We start from the raw sequence: 13,829 nt of genomic DNA, 5'->3' as shown, positions 1-13,829 counted from the left end.
AACTATTCTTTCTTTGGCGGCGGTTTTGAAGACAATTATTGCAGTGTGTGAGTTTCATCATTTGAAATGCCGGAAGAGATGGATTTTTCATAAGTTCGTTCTTAGTATCACAGCATGTATTTATGTCCACAGTATATTGGCAAACCCACAGCTACGCAACAGAGAAGATTAACATTTACTGCGGAGGATCCTTGAGGAAGTTATAATGACTTTTTTGGGTAAAATGATGGTAAAAATTACATAAAAAGTACGTTTTTCAACCTAAATATCTGAAGTCATATTGATATTTTTCACTTAATCCCATATCAAGAATAATTCAGCGTTGTAAGCTCTACATCTGTGCCAAATTTGGTGTATTTCCTATAAAAGAATGTAGAACTTCTCCAATATATTGCACAGTGCAGCTAGACGATGGTGATAAAGGATCCGTGTGTTATGAAGCCTTTGAGTTGTAAATTACTCACACACAGTTTTCGTCCATTTTCAGTAATAGCAATGTCACGCAAAACGAAACAAGCTATTTCCATGAAAGTCACAGAATAAGTAGGAGATATATGTGTCATTGTATTGCACTTATTAAAATTAGATACACTGTTGACTATATATTTTTGATATTTTGTTAAAACACCCGGTATAATACATAATGTAGTATGCCAATCCCATTTCTGGATGCTTTCAAGTCTGGATAATTTCATGTATCGGAATCATTCAGTACGGGAACCAGTGGCGTAACGTTCCAGATGCAAACTGTGACCATCACACCCGCACCCCTCCACACCACCATCACAGTGAACAGAGTCACTCCCCCTTCGGATGAGATACCCTAAAACAAATTGAAAGATCTCGACCAAACTGCAAAGCTGGTATTTCAAAAATATCGCGTCCCAATGAAGCCAAGAAAAACGATCGCTACCATTGTGCCAATAGCACCGAGTATTAACAAACAAGCTAGTAGATATGTGACAAAATAACACCGGTTTTCATGATATATTTTCTTCGTGATATAACAACTCAGATACCACCAAAAGAAAAGCGGATAATTTAATGTGCATTTTATTTTTAACCGTGGACTCATTTGGTTGACTATTAGTCTGAAACACATCTGTTGTGTCTCTTGCGGATGTTAAAACATTTTCAAGGCAAGAAGTACATTATAGAATTCAAAATTACTATGCATGCAGTTTCTACATGCGAGCATGACCTTACATATATTTCTCTGTAAATCTCATTTAAATCCAAATAAATAGTGTTTACAGCATGTAGATGATACTTCCAGCATTCAGGTACGTCAGCAATACACAAACTTAATGCAAACACATATTTTTGGATTCATGTCAACTATATACAACACTTCACGCATATTTAAAGTTGTTCCATATTCATGATATTCTTTCAAACACGGGGCCATTAGGAACGTTTCTTTTAGAAAAGAGATCTCATACCTGTATAAACAATTGACAAATTCCAACACGAAAGGAATAACGATGTTAGGTAGAAATCAACACCATTAACAACTAAACCAACGACACCATCTGTTCTCATGACTGATAAATCACAATGGGTCAAACTGGTGAGTGATTGGTTAACTAAACTAAAAAATTGTGAAGATATGCAAAATTGCCGCCACGACATTAAGGCTGTATCTTCCTTATAGACCCATTCAGTGATCCCAGCGCAAGTGTAAACATTTTTATATTGTTTATAAATTGCTTAAAAGGGAAGGATAAGTCATTCAAATTGTCATGATTTGGTATTTTTGAAATGACAAATTTGGCAAAAAAAACTGACGAAGTTGAAGCCCCATGTGGCTAATTTAGATACTGTCAGTATCTAAATTACAAATTCGTGTAAAATGTCTTATGTTGTCTTAAATACACGGCTTTCGGCTGAACCACTCGCAGGATATGTTAGCACATCTATGACAATGACAAATGTACCAACATCTTGATGATTTTACAATCATTAGGATGAGCAAATCACTGAATGGGCCTTTAAGTAATACACTTATAAAGTGTCAGATATACAATTGAAAATCATAATAAATTCATTTAGTGACATAACCATGACGTTTATAAGAAAGCCAAGTATTGAGGGCGCTCTTCGCTTTTTTCGGAGATGGTTGTGGTGATTTTGCCGTGGTAATTGACTCTCAAAGTTCGGCGATGTGATAAAGCTGACTGACTTTTTTTTAAAATTTCAGTGTATTATACTTTTTCTCAGGATCATTTCCAGTGTAAATATGAGCCCTCAAAAGCATAATCGTCCTCAGAACAGTCCAGGGAAATCTCCAGACCCAAAGAAAGCTAAGCTTTCTGATGAGGAAGAGGTCAGAGGTCATCAAAACAAATCATCCAAAATGGCTGCGCCCAGTGACAGGGGAAAATAACGCTAACGCTAAATCTGCTAGGAAGTCTTTGATCAATATGGGAAGCATGGATACAACAGACAGCTCTTCAGTTTTGTTTGAAGGACCTCCCCAATGGTTCGTTGAATATGAGAGACGCCTGGATGAGCGTTTTGAAACTTTATTGGCTGTTAAAATAGAGGCTATGACAAAGCCAAGATGGGGATTTTTAAGAAGTTGAAAGAAGAGGGTAAGAAACCATTTTTTACCTACCCGGCAAAGTTGAAGTACCGAGATGGGAATGGCACCGTAGTTGATGCTGACTTCAGCTTGCAGGCGTTATTCACCGGTCGGATATAAATGAACACTTCTGACTCGCTGTTAGAATTCTTTTATGATGAACTTCGCTTTTAGTCAGTTTTAATGACTTTTCAGCAACCACTGTGTTCTTCATTCTGAACTGAAGCAGACTTCATAGACTCTTTTTTTTAACTTTAGATATTCATGATTATGTATATGTTTTTGATCCATGAACATTTTGTTCAATTTTTTTTTGTAAAACTAAATTCTTGTTCTTTTGTTGTTTACCTTAATTTTGATTGAGATTATGGATTTTTTGTGACTATTCACTATGGGTCTCCAGAACATGTGGATCTGCATTCTTTGTGTTTTGTTTTTGGTTGTTCCCCAGTGGTGGGTGCTTTCAGTTTTTTCTGCTACATGCTGGAGGCTCATGTTGGATGGCCGCATTTGTGTTCGACTTCACTTAAATATGGTCGATGCTTAATGTTATTTTGTGATTTAAAAAAAAATGCCTTGTGATTAAAAAAATTCTCTTTTGAGGGTTAAAATTTTGAAATAGTTTTTTTTTGGTCGCTGGATTTTGAGATTCATTCGTATCCGCTTTTTGCATTTTTGCACAGGAGCCCTAACTGGAAATTTGTGATTTGAAGTTAGGGCCTTTTTTGGTGTGCGTGCGCGTCCCAATTTGCCTTTTTTCCAATGTTCTTTTTTCTTTCTGGTTGTCATTTTTTTCCATTTGTTGTTCTGTTTCCAAATCATCCCAATCAATTTCAATTTTCCATCCAATTTTCTTTTTTGCACAAAAATATCAAACTAAATCCTTCCAATTACTTCAAAAATGATTATAATATGTGGTGTATACTTTTTATGTATGTATTCAAGTATGATCATGCAGCCAATTGTAATCTGACCTTTGATGGGTGTATTTTTAAGTACCTTTTTAGGACGTTTTATAAATGTTATTTTAGAGTGTACTTTTTAATTTTCTCTGATGCCCCTTAAACTGTGTACTTTTAATTGTAGAGGAATGCAGGACCATGTAAAAAGACGTAAAGTTTTTCATTATTTACGCTCGATCGATTTGGATATTATCTTTTTGCAGGAAACGCATTCTTCACACAGTGATGAAAATTTGTGGAAGAACCAGTGGGGGGAACATGCCTGCTTTTCAAGTTTTTTCTTCTAACAGTAGGGGGTTGCAATATTGATTCGTAATTCTGTGTCTGTGGTTTTCATTCACAATACAGGGATCCAAATGGGAGATTTTGATTATTTCAATTGAAATTAATGGTTTATCTGTTGTTTTGGTTAATATATATGCCCCTAACAACGATGATCCTGAATTTTTCTGGATGTTTTTGCCAAAGTGGACCATTTTAATTATTCTTCCTTAATCATTGGTGGTGACTTTAATGCAGTCCTTGGTCCACTGGATTATCAAGGTGGTAGGCCTCGTCACTCAAATGTTAACTCTAGTGAAATTATTTCCCTTTTAATGGAAGAATTTAATTTGTGTGATATTTGGAGAAGTTTTCATCCAAATTTGAGACAATACACTAGACACCAACGGTACCCCAGAGTTTTATCTAGACTTGATTTTATTCTTGTCTCAGACAATTTAGTGACTAATTGTTTGAACTCAAAAATTATTCCTGGTATTCAGTCAGATCATTCAATTGTTACATTCCAATTTAATGATGGACAGCCTATTAAAGGCCCTGGGTTTTGGAAACTTAACTGCCATTTTCTGATTTTATCAATCTAATCAAGTCAAAAATCAATGACTTTAAAGATATTCATCAAAATGCTGAGTGCAACCCTAATATTTTGTGGGATTCATTGAAATGTGTTCTTACTGGTGTTTGTATGGAGAATGGTGCTAGGAAACAGAAGGAAAGGAAATCTGAAAAAGCGAGATTGATGGATGAAATTGAAAAAGTTAAAATTCAGTTGAATGATGGTTCATCTAACAATTCATCAACCAATCAACTGGATGAGCTTGAGGTTGAGCTTAATACAATTTTAGATGTTGAAACTAAAGGTTTGATGATTCGTTCGCGTACTCGGTGGATGGAGCACGGTGATAAAAGTTCTAAGTACTTTTGTAATTTAGAGAAAAGGTCTTCTGATAGGAAAAATATTCACAGGCTTAAGATTGATGATAATTCCATCATTTCTTGTAATGTTATGAATGAAATTCATTCCTTTTCCAGGCACTTTACTCCGGCCAGAACAATGCTAATGGTAATGGTAATGAGTTTTTAGATAATATTGATATTCCTAAACTTAGTGAGGAAACTAAGCAATTCCTTGATCAGCCATTTACTAAAGCTGAATTGTATAATACTCTTGTTTCTATGAATCGAAACAAAACTCCAGGGTATGACGGTTTACCAACAGAGTTTTACATTGTTTTTTTGGTCTGATATTTCTGATATGTTGATGAATTCATATAATTATTCAATGGATAATGGTCTTATGTCACTGTCTCAAAGGAATGGTATTATTTCTTTACTTCTTAAAAAGGACAAGGACCCGTTATGTATAAAGAATTATAGGCCTATTTCTTTATTGACAGTTGACTACAAACTTTTTGCAAATACTTTGGCAAACCGATTAAAAAGATTTTTATCGAATGTGATTGATCCAGATCAATCTGGGTTTCTTAAAGGAAGAAATATTGGTAGTAATATTAGATTGATTTTGGATGTTATTGAATACACTGAATATAATGAAATACCAGGTGCAATTCTATTATTAGATATTGAGAAAGCTTTTGATTCGGTCAATCATCAATTTTTATTTCAGGTCTTAAAGCATTTAAATTTTCATACTTTTGGGATACTTTTATTTCATGGGTAAGAACACTCTACACTGATAGGAAAAGTTATGTGTTAAATAATGGATTCCTTTCACAACCCATTGATATGAACAATGGGATATTTCAGGGTTGCCCGATTTCTCCATATTTATTTCTTTTGGTGATTGAAACAATGGCCATTTCGATTCGGCAAGATTCAAGTATTAAGGGCATTTCCATTGCACTGAAGGAGTTAAAAATGTCTCAGTTTGCTGACGATTCAACATGTTTTTGGATGATTCTTCTGATTTTTTCGTGAATTTGTTTGAGAATGTGAATAAATTTTCAAATTGTTCCTGTTGCAAGATTAATTTATCCAAATCAGAAGCACTCTGGATTGGTGCAAAAAGGGTCGTTACAATTCCCGTTGTCAGATAACGGTCTTTCTTGGAAAACAAACCAATTTAAAACATTAGGCATCCACTTTTCCTTGAATATTGATTCTATGTTTGATCTTAATTTTAAGGTTAAGCTTAAACACATTGAGGGTACTTTAAATCCTTTCAATGATAGGAAAAATCTGTGTTATTAAGTCCCTTCTCCTGCCTCAACTTTTTTTTTCATTTTCAGTTTTGTCTATCAAAATTACTAAATCATTTTTTAAACAACTTGAGAAATTGTTTTTCAAATTCATTTGGAATGGGGGTAATGATAGAGTCAAAAGAAAATGCTTGTGCAATGATTATTCATTATGTGGTCTTTGTATGATTGATCCTTATAATTTTGCCATTGCACAGAAAATGAATTGATATTTCGCGCCGAGGTAGACAAAAGTATAATTTTCTAATGAAAAATATTCTCAGATCATGGTTCGATAACCCAACCGCTGAAATTACTCATACTATCGTTTTTGATCGTATTGTAGAAGATCTTTTCAGAAAGACAAAAGTTCCCAAGTACACTTATTCTGTTATGAATGAAAAGTGTATTCCTGAAAAGCGTATGAGTGATTGGAGTGAGTTGGTGGATGATCTTGAAGCAAGTTGTGATTCTTGCGAGGATTGTTGCTGGATTGTATCATTAGTGTTAAATTTGTGCAATTTGTTTTGTTTTTGGTGATCTTTTGTGATTTTTTTTTATGATTGCTTTGTAATTCTTTTTTGTGTGATATCTTGTCAAAATAAAAACACAGAAACATAAAAAAAAGCCAAGCATTATGAAAGGACGCTGCATCCATATGCAACATAGGATTCTCCTTAAATTACCAGAATAATAGTTTATGACCTATTATCATTCTTATCTAACAAAAATTGGTCCTGTTTTGCATTTTGATGAAGCAGTCCTGTCCTTAATCACTGAAGCTGACGGAAACCGATAATTTTGATACAACCTGTATGCCATTTAAACGCGCAATGTCGTAGATGCTTTTATTTTGTTCATCTCGATATTATAAAATATTGGATGAAAAGAGGTGAATTAAATGTTTCATTATATATTGTGACCATAAGATACGTTATACTTTTACACTGTAGAACCAATGTATCCTTTTCAAGGCCCATTCACCAATTTAATGACCCAGAATACTTTTTTGGTATTTAAAATAATCATTGATGTGCGTCTGAATTGCAAACTTGAAAAAGCAATTCGAAAAGGAAAAAATCAAACATGAAGATGAGGACAGATATAAAGTGCTTTTGTATTTAACTTTTGTTACTTTGTTACGGCGTTAGTTAAAGGCCCATTCGGTGATTTGCTCATCCGGACAAAAGTTGTGAGCCGATTGAAATATATCTTTTGGTTTATTAAAGCTGTCTTTATATACCAAAATATATTTGATTAATATTTAAGAAATAGGAGAAAAAGAGGGCGCAATGAGGGTTCTGTTTGTTTTTGGGACACTCTGTACGATTTTCGGAGCGGGTTATTACGATCAAATCGACCAATATAGAATTATTGATCGCTTGGTAGTGCATTTAGACAACATGTTTTGCACAGAAAATCGCTGAATATGTTTTTAAGGAGCTTTCAGGCAAATTTGTGATAGAAATCTCGAAGCAAAAAGCCACAGACGAATTTCCAAATAAGGAAATGCGTCAAATTTAATTAAATCAATTTTCAGTCAATGTTTTAAGTCAATTAAACATACTCATATCCGCAAAAAGTATTTTAATCAATTTCAACTTTCACTTTTATTCTCATTTCCATACAAAGTCGCCATATATAAGGGTATGTTTTGAACAAAAACATCGCTTGACTGCACAGCACAGTAATGAAATAATTGTATTAGATTGGATGTTTTAAATAGTTTGCTTATAAACATTGTTTATAGAGTAGAAAGTTTGTCAGCTGAAATAACACATGTATATTTCTAACACTTCTATTCTTAGATATTTTTGATGTACTTATAGACTTTTAGTTCCCCTCAGGTAAGATTATTTTAAAGGAATGAATCTTCATTTGCATAATTTTAAAAATTGAAAATCCACATCAAACACATGAAAAGACAACAAATACATTTTAAGAATACTTAGAAGTTTCAAAGTTAATAAATGGGGAACTAGTTTACGTTTTTAGCACCGTTCATTCAGTTTTATGGTAGATTGACTGGTAAATACAATAATGTAAGTCCAATCATTGGTAATTCATTTAATTCGCAAATTTAATTCGATATTGTTTTGTAGACTAAAACTACCTTTGACGCCAATATGGAGTTTAAGTAGTGCAAAAACCTATTAAACATCAGAGAGGTCGATATTTTATGCCACCAAAGTCAAATACTAAAATAGAAAATAGTGAATATCTGACATGAAGAACCTAGTACAAAATAAATGCATGCATAGACACGGAAAAGGTATCACAGATGAATGTGGTATTTGATTTGTAATGAAATACTCTACGCCTTTCACGACGCTACAATATATAATTAAATGATACTAGCAGTGCGGGTTTTAAGGATGGTTTTGAAATGCAAACTATTTTAAGAAGAAAAAAACCCAAAACAAACCATGCAAGTACTTTACAGTCATGTTTGCACTAATATTTGAAACAAAATTTTACAAAGTGTAAAAGAGAATAATATGTCGTAAACTGTATGCTTCTGTAAAACAAGCAATCAAGAAATCTCTGTCAAATTATAGCAGACGATAAATGCCATTTAATCGGATTATCCTTGGTGTAAGATAAGATGAGGTAGACTAGAGTAAAGACTAAGTTGACAAATTCCAAGCAGTATACGAAATGGAGTTGCATAATTATTCAATAGATTCAATTCATGACTAGGCTAAGTATGTGCTCTTTTACACAAAGGATTAACCCTCCATTTTTTTTACATTCTAATAAATAACTTGCATAAAATAAATGCCATTAGAATACGCCATATTTTTTGCAGACGACTGATCTATCCTAAAAAGTATCACAATAAGTCTACTTTAAAGCGATATTATAACACCATAAAATAGATTGGTATTTCTTTTCCATAAAATGTTATATTTTACTGCCAGATATGTCCCCTTTTAATTTTAAGCTGAACAACTGAGGTAAAGCAAAGACAATTGGAATTTACTACCAGCGCCAATGACGTCAATGCGTGTCACTCCATTCGGTTGTGCTACGTACGACACGATCATTTATGTGTGTCGCCATGTACCTGTACGTACTGTGGATGAACATCGAGTACGCGCTCGACTAATATTTCCATCGTAATAATAAAACGACGGTTCCTGCTTTTTATTCAAAATCTCGGATTGTGACTAAACTACAGCACTTTAAGTCAAGATTTTTGCAGGGTATGTTAGTTTAATAAAGTACATTATAATAATAAAAAAGAAATATTGAGGGTGTCGCCCTCATGTTATAATATTGCTTTAAAGTAATTTTGCCCCCATATGATCAGTCTTTAATCAATACGCATATTGATGAAAAATTTAAAATTCAAAACGCTGGTACTGAAAATTTGGATGTGAACAATTAAGTTTTGAACATTTTGAATCAAAGTATTTGAAACAATTGCGATTTTTAACTCTTCACAAGATATAGAAGTAAGATTCTAAAAACATAACAAGATTGTTGGGATGGGATTTGTCGCGAAGACACATCAGAATTGGTAAGAGAGCCGCGTTATAGGGTTGTGTGTAATGAAGAACTCAATAACATTTTCTCATCTTTCTTCTCATCTGGCTTGATCGGAAACATATTCTGTCGATAAAGGTACACAATTGTGTAAAACCCGAAGCAGTACAGTATGGCAATTTGACGTTCCAAATGTTGAATTTCTATTTTCTGTTTGAAGACACATAATTAGCAGTGATGTGTCCACAGTGAGAGGGATATATCTCATTGATACAGTGATCAAGGGATTATTGTGGTAACTTAATTTAACTTCTTGTATAATGTATCGATTTTTAAGAAGAAATGTGTACTAATGGTTATAATTACACCTACTGTTCAATTTAATAGGTGTTACAAAGAGATTATTTAATAATAGAAATATAAAGTTGGAGCGTCTGGGAACTCCCAATTTGCGACTTTACGCTTATTTTATGGGAGCAGACAACATTTACACTATAAACCATTGACTTATACTATACAACAAGTAGAACAATTTCAATTTTAACAAGATCTATATCAAGCTTTCTTTAAGGTTTGCGACAATGTAATTGAAAAGTTGAACGCTTTAGATCAAAAATATGTATCAACCATAAGAACCTATTCCTGGATAGAGGATCAGAAGTTGGATGAACGACAAAGACATAAAGGAAAAATGAAACGAATTCACCCTGCGGGATGCATTAGATTCCCGAGTGAATCCTTTATTTTTATTAATAAATCAGCAACTTTCTCATTCGAAACCAATAATATAACCAAATGTTATTATCATGCAAACATAAGTCTCATCGTGGGACAAAATAATATCAGGTTTCTTCAATATGTTCGACAGATTGAATAAAATAAATTGCACTAAAGGTAAAACTACGGCTGATATGTCTAAAATTTGACCACAATATTCGACTCTATCACTCTGTCCTTGAGTTATTAGAGATGCAGCTGGGATATCTCGTTTCACGAGCGTACAGAGGATATATCATTTTCAATAAAGAACCATCTAAATGAAAAACAAATAATTTCTGGGTCAGATCAGATCAATGGTTAAATGTTGGCTCTGACCCAGAGGTTAAGTTTGTGGGCTACTTTCTACTCTAATTAGCAAGAAAGACTCACAGTTACCAATTTGGATAGCATTTCCGATGGCACGGAAGGTAATACTCGGGTCCTAACCAAAATATCACGAGCTATCTCAAGAATCTCTGAACAAACAATAGGCTTGTTTGTACTTATTATATTTGCATTTTTCATGTTGATTCCTAATTATGGTAATTAAAATGTACAGTTCTGCATTTTTGGATTTAAACTTCTGCGATTGACATCCGCGTAGAGAGAGAGAGAGAGTCAATAAGAAGCAATAATCTATAGTTTCACGAGTGTATTTTTGCAATAAATACCAATATGAAAAATAACAAGTTTCCGAAAATGAGAGGGTAGTTTGGTTGGTCTTTACCTAGAAGCAAGGTTGTCGGTCACATTCAGCTCAACTAGAATTAAAATTTTGCCAATGTCCGATGGCTTGGAAGTTAATAATCAATTAATCGAGTTACACATTTTAATGTAATTAAGGGTAAGAGTCATTTTCTTTCTGCTTATGTGATTGGCTCTTGCTTCAGTAGCAGCCGCAGCGGTGTGACACCGTGGAACGTTTCATATTTATAAGAGGCAAAGAGTTTGCTTTTATAATTATTGCCTTTTGTTGAAAATGGTGAATCGCGTAGACGATTTTCTAACATTTTGGGATATGTTAAAATGTGTCCCTCACAGTGGCTCATTGATTAAATATCATTTGGGATGGTGTGCATGTTCTTGCAATATCTAGTCACTTTACTAAGAGTTTAATTAGTTTTATTATTTGTAATACAACTTCTACTTTGTGGGTGTAGATGTCCACTCTTGAAAATAGATAATAGGGAGTGATATTTTGCTCCAAGTAAACAATAAAGACTACACCAGGCACAAAAAGAAACTCGTCAGTTATATTCATCCTTGCTGTTCAATAACTTGATAATTTTAGATTATTCTGAAACATTTTGTTAATTGGACTTTTCTTTCTCATTTGACACCCTGTTCGTGAACATTGAGCAAGAATTGACCAAGATATGCGCCTCCAAACTCTCAAAGCCCAAAATGAAAAGTTGCAATTTTAGCGATTCAATTGTGCCTGTTACATTGTGTGCTTTATTGATTGGCCCGTGGTGCTTGTGTGCAATACAACGATGCGTTCCCATTGAAAATCGTTGAAAATTCAACTTTGATTTTGGGGTTTGAGGCTTTGGAGGCAAACATCTTGGTCAATTCTTGTTCGTTTTTCACGAACAGGATGTCAAATGAGAAAGCAAAGTCCAATTAACAAAATGTATATTTCAGAATAATCCAAATTTATCAAGTTATTGAACAGCAAGTATGAATATAACTGACGAGTTTCTTTTTGTGTCTGGTGTATATAATTAGTTGGTAACGTTAAAAAGAGATAACAAGCTTACCGTTGAACAGGTATGATACACACTGTATATAAATCTCGCTTCGTATTCTCCTGCAGGGACCGTCGGGTATAAGTAATAATTATTTCAACGGTGTTCTTTCCTACGTTTCAATAGCCTGTGAACAAAAGGAATAAATGATATCAAATTAATGTCATCGCTCTCTACTAGACTAAATTGATTTAAAAAATGCATTTGGGTTTTAAAGCCCATAGTGTACGATCTTATAACATGAAATTTACTTGTTGCTATATTTGTAAAGTTAATACGTGTCCCAACTTACACAATCAGCCACATTCGTTGTTTGTAGCTCAACAGAGTATTTTTTTTTACTGTTGTTTAAAGTCATTTAGTCCCCCATAGAACATCACTTTAAACGGCCAAAATAACCAGCGTGGGTTCTTTCCCTTTACCTCTTACTGAAACCTTTCCTGGCAGTTATTACTATATATTTAGCCAATTTTAGCAAATATTAATCATCATCATCAGTCGGCTGCGGAGCAGGCGACTACATGCTTTCTCCAACTATTTCGATCTTGGGCAAGCGAAACAATTTTGTTTGGCTGCAGCATCCCTTCAGTGTCTCCCAGGAGATATCTCTCAGGAAATAATAATAATAGAAAGTAATACAACAAGGAAGGAAGTAATATACATTAATGGCACTACCGTGAACACGGCAACGAAATACTCTATTTCTGCATAAAAATGTTAACATCTTTAATTTTTTTTTAAATCGCAGTGTTCTTACATGTACTTGTTTTAGAGTCTAGCGCGACTGTTTCGAATTTTTTCAACCCTTTTACGATGTCTGATTGCTTTGCGGTGCAAATTTACGTCCTAATTCAGCAGCTTACCAGGGCATTATTGCAAATGGGTCATTGTTTCGCATCCGTTCCGTAATAATAGTGTTGGTTGTGAGAGTTTGATAACGAGCGTGGTTCGCACTTTATATTCTATTGCAACCCCTTACCCTGAATGCCATATATTAAACAGTCTCTTGTGTAACACCCAGTATATGCGATTATAACCATTAGTACGCCTTGTATCTTTCTTATAAAATCGATAGATTATACAAGAAGTTAAATTAAGTTATCATGACCATTGATCACTGCATCAATTAACAATGAGGTAGTGTGCAACATGTGGAATGAATAAAGGTTGTACCCGGAGGTTGTCGCCTACATCAGTAAAACCATTTCATTATACATGATTGAAGTGCACCTTTATTCCTCGATACCAGAATGAGTCCATTAATTATGTAAGCATGAAATCTTTAACTTGAAAATTACGTGGTTAAATACAATTATCAGCATATTAAATTTCGCGTGGGAAAAATACCTTTTTTCTTATCATTATTTTGTTTTTAATTTACCTGATTCTTGCACTTATTTAAATGAAACAACACAAGTTTTTCATAAGATATATTTCGAAAATAAAATAAAAATCTAGTACCTCAATAATCAGCGGCTGATTGGTCGGCCTCGTATACCCTGGGGTAACGAAAAAATAAATAAAATAAGAACATTTCCCTCAACCCTTGATTTAGTGACACAATGCCATTATGTGACAGGGTATCACATTATTAGACAGAAGACAAGAGTAATTATCAGGAAAATTCAATAAAATTAAAGGTTGTTGTAATTTGTTTTACTTCTTATACTATTTTGCTTTAAAATTAATGACACTATGTCGCATAGCGTTAGCGTAATTTCTTTAATCCGTACATTATGCTAAATTTCTGACTCTAGCTACTCAAAAACAAAAGGGTAATTAATACAGGTATAGGATTGATTATACG

The 13,829-nt window shown here is 33.8% G+C and overlaps 1 protein-coding gene across 1 annotated transcript in view; it reads right to left on the bottom strand.

Annotated features, from left to right (window-relative positions):
• Positions 1-13,829, bottom strand: part of LOC140140027 (uncharacterized) — a 186,269-nt gene that overhangs the window by 86,039 nt on the left and 86,401 nt on the right. The window contains exon 3 of the mRNA XM_072161839.1: positions 12,035-12,149. The gene's annotated coding sequence lies outside the window, so the exon portion shown is untranslated. The remainder of the gene's footprint in view (positions 1-12,034; positions 12,150-13,829) is intronic.

This window comes from Amphiura filiformis, chromosome 18 (genome assembly GCF_039555335.1).
Source record: "Amphiura filiformis chromosome 18, Afil_fr2py, whole genome shotgun sequence".
Lineage (NCBI taxonomy): Eukaryota > Metazoa > Echinodermata > Ophiuroidea > Amphilepidida > Amphiuridae > Amphiura > Amphiura filiformis.
Note: the sequence above shows the minus strand (reverse complement) of the source record. Positions and strands in the feature narration are given on the sequence as shown.